Genomic DNA, 10,631 nt, shown 5'->3' on the forward strand with positions numbered 1-10,631 from the left:
CATCATTGCAGTTGTACTTTGCCACTCAAATTTAGAAGTTTCATGTCATGTTTAAAAAAAAAATGCAGTTTTGTGGCCTGTTATTAAAAAATATGCATATTAATATGCACATAACAGCATTTTTGCATCTCCACGGGAACAAGGACGACTTTGACAAGTCCCATTTTTACTAGGTCATCCACACTCTTTAATGTTCACTCATTGATTCCACCTGTGACAAATGTTGAAAGCCTTGGTGGAGGGCTGCGTTTTATCAGCTGTAGATGAGTGACGCTGCTAGATGGAGTGCCGCCGGGGGAACGAGGGGGTCACGGACCGTACAGTAGGTGTAGTTATCAAAGACAGCGGTTGTTTCAGCGCTGACAAAATCAGCTGTCTTCTTCTTCTCTTGTTAAAAAGATCACAGGATGAAACAGCGGCAAGGCAAAGCAGTAAATTTGATGGAGAATAGCGGAAAGAGAAACTCTTATCGTGTAACGGCGCTCCGCAAAGGTCATAAAAGAGGCCCTGCAGGTATGAATGTGCTGTTGGGGATCGGGCCGGTTCGAGGTGGACTTGTTTGGAAAAGTGGTGACATGTGCATTTTATGCAAAAGCACCTAGAGATAATGGTCTTAAAGTGTGTGTATGTATGTGTGTGTGTGTGTGAGTGTGTGTGTGTGCACGCGGCGCTACACACAATCCAATAGAACAACAATCATATATAATGTCCTTCCGTTTTATTTCCCTCAGCCAGAGAGGGACCGTATATTGCTGTCCCCATATGCACCCTCTGCAGACTTTTATTCAAAATGATGACACTCTATTCAGGTATCACTTTCCTACTAACATCCTTTAGTTTTGTGTCATTGTAGCCATGGTTGTACCTCGCAATGCAGCCCTCAAGGCAACTGAATAAGCGTCTTTTTTTTTTATTAATTTTATTTGGGCAAATATATGAAACATTACAGTGCATTTTTTACATCAATCAAAATATAACTTTATATTATTTACATTTGTATTCAACTATCTGATCACAAGCCCAAAAGGAGTAGGCTGAAGCAAAAGCTTATAAATGCCTACCCCTTTTTTTCAAGATATAATCATGTTCATGCCACAGTCTTGTTTTCCCCTGTTATTATTATCATTGTAATATTATTATTGTTATTATCATTATTGTTATAATCTTTATCATTATTACCATTATTATTGTTTTGTTATCACCATTATTATAATAATCATTAATCAATGCAGTAACTGTGTTTATTTTGTATAAGTCATGGAGCAAAAGCGCTTGTCTGTGTAGCATTATAGAGTGTGCATATAGAGTGAAAGCTGTTTCCCGCCACAATGATGGCTCTACCCGGGTTTTTTAATCACTGGTAGTCCGGTAAAACACATTAGACGTTACCGATGCTGTAGAAAACTTAATGCTAAAATGCTAAAGCAACTTACCACTGAGCAACTGTGGACTGTACGTATGGTGTCTACTTCCGCATCAGATTCGGGATCAAACACGTATGGCCGACATTTAAAAAATATTATCAACTACTATAAAGTCCTTCTAAGCACTTGGGAGTGTGACCAATCACAGCAGAGTGGGCGTGCCTGGAGACAAGCCGTGGGTGAAATACATTAAAACAGGCCGTTTTCACGCGAACCACAAAATCCGAAGAAATACAGCTGAATAGGTGCAGATTCTGGAAGAACTAGAAAGCTTTTGTGTTGGTTATTGTGTGTAGCTGCTCTATAGGAGTCCACGCTACAAAGGGCCGATAAATTTGGTCCCTTTTAAACTCAAGCAGGTGTTCAAACTCTGGATTTTCTAACTTTTCTCGACGTATATTTTTGCATTGCATAGGATTTCTTTTAGGTTGAGAATTATATTATTAGAAAAATAACTACTAACAGTTTTAATTTACTTTTAAAAATAATTAAAGCTGTTTACACAAAAGCTAAGTAGTTTGTTTTGTATTTTGTATTTTGTATTCTGCATGCCTCTTTACCTTGGTTAACATTCACCCAGGCTTCAGACTATATCCATTTTCCCAAAGTCACAATTTCTCGACATTTTCTGAACACATGGCTTATTTTTCCCTCAAGCAAGGTCACAGTGGTGACAAAAAAGAAGACTGTGGACTATTGAAATACAACTGTAATCTGCTTTACTTGAGAAGACAGAGAGAAAGCATCAGACATGACAGAGGAGTCATTATAACGGATTGGCAAGGAAAAGATGACGAGAGCGTAGGCAATCAGTCCATCCTCTGGTGCAAGAACTAAATCCCCAATGGAAACTCTTCATAAACATTCGATTTGTTCACCACAGAGCCTCAAAGTGCGTCTGCCTTCTCGTTTGTTATACCTTTCGGTGCACATCGAGGCCTGTGCACTCAGCTCTTGCTCTCCAACCAATCAAAAGTAACTCGGAGGCAGATTTGCAGCTTCCCTTGCCATGTCTGTCATCATTTTCCCTGACAGTCGTCGGGTGTAATCGAGTTAAATTTCATGATAAGGATAATTGTATATTAATTTAGATTGATTTGGCTTGATTTGTTTGTTTTGGATCAGCTGGAGAAGGACCATTCAGCTCTTGCGTCATCCAAAATGGTTGTATTTTACAACACTTGAAAAGGAAAACATGGAAATGAAAGTTTCCTTTTACGGCGTTAACTTTTTTGATGCGCTTCCTGTTTGACCCTCGGCCCACACAGAAGTTTGATTGATGCGCGGTAATTCTGTAGTGACAAGCTGGAACAAATATTGAGCAAAAATGCATAAGGAAAAAAGTATTTTAATTGGTAAAGTTAAAGCCCCTAGCAGATGGCTCTTGTAGCAAGACAAAAGTTATTTGTATCTGCTGTCGCTGTGTTTGATTTATCACTGATTAACATGCACAGGTATTGTTTTTATTTTCATATTCTGTGATACCTTAGCATAATAGTGTCCCAACTCGCCAGTGTTTTGGTTTTTTTTTACATTTGTTTTTCAGAGAGCTTGTGTGTACCGCCACAGTTTCAATTGCATGCTTTGAGTCTTTTTGGGCCAGAGACAGGGTACACCCTGGACTGGTGGCCAGCCAATCACAGGACACATATAGACAAACAACCATTCACACTCACATTCATACCTATGGACAATTTGGAGTCGCTAATTAACCTAGCATGTTTTTGGAATGTGGGAGGAAACCGGAGTACCCGGAGAAAACCCACGCATGCACGGGGAGAACATGCAAACTCCATACAAAGATGGCCAAGGGTGGGGAAAGACAAAATAAGAAGCCAAAAAGTTACCACTTCCACACAAAATAGGAGGAGAACTCATTCATTCATTCATTTTCTACCGCTTATCCCCACGGGGGTGCTGGAGCCTATCCCAGCTGTCTTCAGGCGAGAGGCGGGGTACACCCTGGACTGGTGGCCAGCCAATCACAGGGCACATATAGACAAACAACCATTCACACTCACATTCATACCTATGGACAATTTGGAGTCGCTAATTAACCTAGCATGTTTTTGGAATGTGGGAGGAACCGAACATAAACATTCCAAAAAATATTATTTATTTATGCCTTATATGTATTATTTTCTGTTATGTTTACTATAAATGTGTGTAAAAGTGACTATAGGGGTGTTATTTCATGTCGAGAGGTCTCTAATAATGTTCATTCATTCATTCATTTTCTACCGCTTATCCTCAGGAGGGTCGCGAGGGTGCTGGAGCCTATCCTATTTTTGGACAATTTGGAACCGCCAATTAACCTTGAACATGCAAACTCCACACAGAGATAGCCGAGAGTGGAATTGAACTTGTGTCTCCTAGCTGTGAGACCTGCGTGCTAACCATATATTATAGATGCTTCCTAACGTCATCTAAGCCAGGATGAAACTTCACTTCCAGAGCAATTTCATACACACAAGTGCAGTTTTCAGAGAAGGAAACGCACGTGTTCTTTCACAAATTGCTTTAAATCCTGCACAGGAAGAAACACATGCTCTCTTTTTCTATCTCTCTTTCCCTCGCTCTCATACACATACACTCTTTTTTTTTCTTTCAGTAGATTCCATTAAAGCACGTTTTTTATCAAGTGTAAAGAAAATGACCCTGAGAGGTACTTGTGTAATTTTCAAGCATGTATTATCCTGCCTGATTCCACTTTTAAAGTGTTTTGCTGGGTTACATGCGGTGTCCTTTGAGAGCTGAAATGACAGGAAGGATTGCGTCAATTAATACACATGAAGACGTTTTTTTGTGGGGGGGGCTTTGGAACCAGAACTTAATTTACATCAGGCTGAGACTTCCACTCAGGCACCCATAGGACTACAGTGTTGGTGAATAAAGCGTGTGTTTGGATGTTTGTTCAGGGCCAAGAACGTGCTGGACTCGTGGCTCGGGGGTCAATATTGCAAACAGTGTCTCAAGTCAAAGTCAAACAATTTTCATCCTCAGTTGATCCAAACGTTTGCTTATCCAAATGTATTTCCAGTTATTGCCTGAGGGGAACGCTGAGCTTCATTCGCCGGCAGTGGCGTTTTTTTTTTTAGAAAGGGGGAAAATGGTGTGATGCTAGCCTTTTTAAATAAGAAAACTACCAAGATCACTTGGCCTCGTTAGAGTCCATCCCAGCTGACTTGGGGCCTGAGGCAGGATACACCGCGGAGTGGTCGCCAGTCCAATACAGGACACACACACACATATATATATATATATATATATAGACAAGCATTCATTTATTCACCATCATTCACCTTAAAAAGAGGTCACATCACATGCTTGTTTGCTCATTTGTTTCAAGGCAGAATTTGACTCACTTGCTATTGATACTTTTCCATTGGAAACAGAAAGTACTACCGATTTCCTGTTCCTTCTCTGTCTCACATCAAGTTTCTATTAATGGTAATGGTTTTATTTAATTTCAACATGCATCAGATTACACTTGAATGCATCACATAATCAGTTCACAGTTCCACATGTCCAAAAAGGAGTAGGAAGAAGCAAAGCTTATTAAATCCTACCCCTCCATCTGGTACTTTTATAATCAGTATCTGTTACATTTGTTCACTTCCTGCTTTCATAATATAATTTAAATTTATTAAAGTGGTCAAGTGGTTAGCGCGCAGACCTCACAGCTAGGAGACCAGGGTTCAATCCCACCCTCGGGCCATCTCTGTGTGGAGTTTGCATGTTCTCCCCGTGCACGCGTGGGTTTTTTCCGGGTACTCCGGTTTCCTCCCACATTCCAAAAACATGCTAGGTTAATTAGCCACTCCAAATTGTCCATAGGTATGAATGTGAGTGTGAATGGTTGTTTGTCTATATGTGTCCTGTGATTGGCTGGCCACCAGTCCAGGGTGTACCCAGACAGCTCCAGCACCCCCAGCAACTCTCGTGAGGATAAGCGGTAGAAAATGAATGAATGAATGAGATCTCGTCCTATTTTGTGTGGAAGTGGTAACTTTTTGGCTTCTTAGTTTGTCTTTCCCCACCCTCGGCCATCTTTGTGTGGAGTTTCCATGTTCTCCCCGTGCATGCGTGGGTTTTCTCCGGGTACTCCGGTTTACTCCCACATTCCAAAAAACATGCTAGGTTAATTAGCGACTCCAAATTGTCCGTAGGTCTGAATGTGAGTGTGAATGGTTGTTTGTCTATATGTGTCCTGTGATTGGCTGGCCACCAGTCCAGGGTGTACCCAGACAGCTGGGATAGGCTCCAGCAACCCTCGTGAGGATAAGCGGTAGAAAATGAATGAATGAATGAGACCTCCTCCTATTTTGTGTGGAAGTGGTAACTTTTTGGCTTCTTAGTTTGTCTTTCCCCACCCTCGGCCATCTTTGTGTGGAGTTTGCATGTTCTCCCTGTGCATGCGTGGGTTTTCTCCGGGTACTCCGGTTTACTCCCACATTCCAAAAAACATGCTAGGTTAATTAGCGACTCCAAATTGTCCATAGGTATGAATGTGAGTGTGAATGGTTGTTTGTCTATATGTGTCCTGTGATTGGCTGGCCACCAGTCCAGGGTGTACCCCGCCTCTTGCCCAAAGACAGCTCCCGCACCCCCCGCAACCCTTGTGAGGAAAAAGCAGTAGAAAATAAATGAATTATTATTTTTTTATTTTCTATTTGTCAGGTGATGTGAGGCTACTCTATTGAGTAATACTACTGTAAAGGTGACTATAGGGGTGTTATTTAATGTCAAAAGAGCTCCAACAATGTTAAAAACTTTGTTTAGAAGGTTGTTTTCTATGCTCTAATTCCAAACATTCATTCATTCATTTTCTACCGCTTATCCTCAACAAGGTTCATGGACATGCTGGAGCCTATCCCAGCTCTTTTTGGGCGAGAGGCGGGGTACACCCTTGTGTTTTGTCACTTTGCTACATCGTTCCGCTGACCTTAAATGAATATTCAGCTTCACCTTGAGACCTTTGGAAACCACACAACGGCCACAGAGGCACACATACACTTTAATTATGGGCTCTTATTATCATTGTGCAATGACCAGAGTGCAAATTGACCCGCCAAGTGTTTTTTTTTTTTTTTTTGACTGCCGGCTTTACATAAAACGTTTTTCGGCCTGTAAAAGAGGTGTGTAAAGATGGGAGTCGCGTAGCTATGAATGAACTTGTGAGATTAAAAGGAAAGAGCAGACACCTCTGATAAAAAAGCCATTAAACAGGTTTCAAGTGCATGCATGCATTTATAGAAAAAAAAAAAGATGTATAATTCCGGTTTCAGATGATGGAGGATTGAGTAGAGCGATGTATAATAGCATCTCATGCAATTATATTCAAACCCATGCATGAGCTGAAAATGGGTGATTTCCCAGGGGGGGTTGTGCTAATCCATTCAAGTAGCATGGCACCTTGTCATGCACTTCTTTAAACAAATGATATTTTTATCCCGCTGTAAGGTCACGCTATTTACATGCAATTCTGCAGCTGGCAAAACTATTAAAGGTGGCAAGTCCTTCAAACATGACACAATGTTCTCAATACCAATGTACACTTTAACAAGGCCTTCACGGTGAGCCGGGGCTTTTGTGTGGGATAGAGAGAGAAGGCACCTCTTGGAGTAGCCCCCCCCCCCCCCCCCACTACCTGAACATTGCCTTTTATTTGCTATGAGAACCCAATATGTTCTCATGCAGACTTGCAAACAAAAAAAGACAACTTTTTGTCAATCATCAAATCTGCACAAAGCGAGACAAAGAGGTGTTCAATCAACAATCACTTTGTTCATTCTAAATTTTTCCCACTATGATGTTAAAAAAATTCCATGTTCAGTTTGGCCCAAATGAGGCTTTGAGTTTAGTCGCCCTTTCTCATTATTTTATTGTCCGATTAGCAGGAATAATTACACAAACTGTAGAAAGTGTAAAAAACAAACAAACAAAAAAACCACGACCTTACACTTTTTCACCACGTTCACAGACAACTAAGGATTCTATTATCTTTCACACATCTTTTTGCAAGACAAGAAAAAGAAGAAAAAAAGAAAAGAAAAAAGAAAAAGAAAAAAAAGAAAAAAAAGAAAAAAAAGAAAAAAAAGAAAAAAAAGAAAAAAAAGAAAAAAAAGAAAAAAAAGAAAAAAAAAGAAAAAAAAGTCATGAAAAAAAGAAATAAAGTCATGAAAAAAAGAAAAAAGAAAAAAAAGTCATGGTGTATAATAAATATTTCTGCAGCATTATATTATTTACGGCTGCACGGTGGTCGAGTGGTTAGCACGCAGACCTCACAGCAAGGAGACCCGAGTTCAATCCCACCCTCGGCCATCTCTGTGCGGAGTTTCCATGTTCTCCCCGTGCATGCATGGGTTTTCTCCGGGTACTCCGGTTTCCTCCCACATTCCAAAAACATGCTAGGTTAATTAGCCACTCCAAATTGTCCATAGGTATGACTGTGAGTGTGAATGGTTGTTTGTCTATATGTGCCCTGTGATTGGCTGTATCCCGCTTCTTGTCCGTAGACAGCTGGGATAGGCTCCAGCACCCAACGCGACCCTCGTGAGGATAAGCGGTAGAAAATGAATGAATGACAAACAAACCGGCAGACGTCATGATCCAACTAAGTGCACTCAGACAGTAGGTAGGGCTTGTGCACTTAGCCGACAAGAGCCTCATATTAAGTTTCTGCACTGTACTTGATCAGGAAATGTGCAAATTCAGCAATGTTTCACTTAGGAAAATGTCCAAATCGATTGGAATCATACAGAACAAACATTTCTAATACAGTTCAAAGGACAAATATTAAAATATTATGTTATCACTGTAGCTGAACCTCACACAGACAATGTATCATACAAGTGTATAAAGAAGTTAACCATACCATCAAAAAAAGTTAACTTTGCTGCTAAAGTGAGTATCTTACTCATGTCAGAAACGAAACAAACACACAGATTCAACCCACGGATACTCATTAATCTCATTTGGAATTCTCTGGAGCTTTAGCAATGAAAACTTTGAACATTTTCAATGGAAAAACTTTAGAGTTTGCCACAAAAATGGGTATCGTTTGCCATCAAATCGATATTTTTGGGCCATAAAACACAAAAACCTTTTGGGTGGCTCCAAATGTCAAAGCATTGCTTTTTGTCCCAACTCCGACTAAGTACTCCGGAGAACAGCCTGTATGATTTAACGGATCAGCATCCAATTATCCCGGCACTTAGCACTTGTTTACCTCCATTGATGAATCTGTGAAATCAGCCCTTTTCTTAAGTTCGTGTTTGTGCATCTGTAATTCAGAGGCGTGCTTTGCAATCAAACATGTGTCTCATCGTGAGTTTTCGATCGCCAGGTGATCAACCAGCACATCGACTAAGAAATCCTTTCACCATGAAAACACATCTGTAGCATCGCGGTACCCTGAGCATGAAACAGTTCCTGGCGGAGAAGAACATCTCCATGCTGGAACAAACTCAGATGGCTCAAACAACGAAGCTGCGGAACATCCCGGAAGAATCCTTCCAGGAGTGCAGACTGGGAAAGTACGTTCGACTCCATTGGGATTATTTTGAAGGTGAGAAATTGTACTTTTGATACGAAATATACAATATCTTTTGTGACAGCATTTCTGGAACTACGCTGACACACCTCGTATAGAAACATGCAGTGACAGCGAGTGGAAGAGGCTTGGCATGCTGGGATATTTACCCAACGTGCATTGCGTTACGGTTAACCTACTTTCATTCACAACAGACAGCCAGTAGCTGGCAGATGCTCCTTGTATGTACTTTTATGCCAACTGACTGTTCCTGTGACTGTGGCTCAAACACCATAGGTGGATACGGAGATTCTCCTCAGTGCTTTATTTAGGGCTGCAGTGCGACGTGTGTGAGCGTTTATCAAAGTTCCATGAAAGGTGCAGATGCGACTGCTCAATCTAATGGCGTCCAATACAAGAGCTGGATCACAAATTCTGCCTTTACAAAGATCATAATGTTCACTTATGATTGACATGACATGACATGAACTTGTCTGCTCTCTGGTTCTACCATATCTTACTTATTATGTCGAAATATGGGCTAATAACTATAAAAGTTTAATCTTCACTCGCTAAATGTACTGCAAAAAAGGCCAGTAAGGATAATTCATAATGCCGCCTACAGAGAACATACTAACTCCTTATTTCTAAAAACACAAATACTTCAACTTGCTGATATAGTTCATCTTCAAACAGCTAAAATAATGCATAAGGCTAAAAATAAGCAATTAGCTAAAAATGTCATCCAATACTTCTCTACAAGAGAAGAAAATAAAACAGAAATACATTTCTGGGGATCACAATAGATGAAAATATGAGCTGGAAACCAATCACTCCACACTCTTTATTGCGCTCTGGTTCTACCATATCTTACTTATTGTGTGGAAATATGGGCTAATAACTATAAAAGTTTAATCTTCACTCGCTAAATGTACTGCAAAAAAGGCCAGTAAGGATAATTCATAATGCCGCCTACAGAGAACATACTAACTCCTTATTTCTAAAATGACAAATACTTCAACTTGCTGATATATAGGTAAATATAGGTATATAGGTAAAAATAAATATAATAATAATAATAAAATGGCAAATAATAAAAACTTAAGAAACCACATATAGTTGGTGGGTAGACAAATGATTTTTTCAGATTAAAATGAACAAAGCATTATTAGAGCCCTGTAGACATGACAAAACACGACTATAGTCACATTTATACTTTTTTTATTTACAACATATTGCGCAACTGCAGCATCTTGAGACACATGCTAACTCGCAAACTAGGGAGCTAGCGACCTAAACGGTAGCCTTCAAGTTATTTCCTTTAAACTTATATAGCCAAAAACTTACCACTTCCACACGGATAGGGAGGATAACTATTAACAGTTATTTAACCTTTAACATGAACATTAATCAAACGTAATAATTTTTTCTGGGTACATGATACCATACAGCATCCATATCAAACTTGCGCGGGCCGCACTAACATTAAACTTTCATATCAAGGCGGGGGCCTCAAAGTAGTGTCCTGCGGGCCACATTTGGCCCGCGGGCCGCATGTTTCAGACCCCTGCTATACTGTACGAAATGTTGCACATGCAGTTGACATGCATTCAGAAACATCAATCATTACTGTAAACAGCACTTCTTTCGATAATCAGCGATAATTGCGGGCA

The sequence above is a fragment of the Doryrhamphus excisus genome, linkage group LG12 (assembly GCF_037039965.1).
Source record: "Doryrhamphus excisus strain RoL-2023G ecotype Guam linkage group LG12, RoL_Dexc_Guam_v1.1, whole genome shotgun sequence".
NCBI lineage: Eukaryota > Metazoa > Chordata > Actinopteri > Syngnathiformes > Syngnathidae > Doryrhamphus > Doryrhamphus excisus.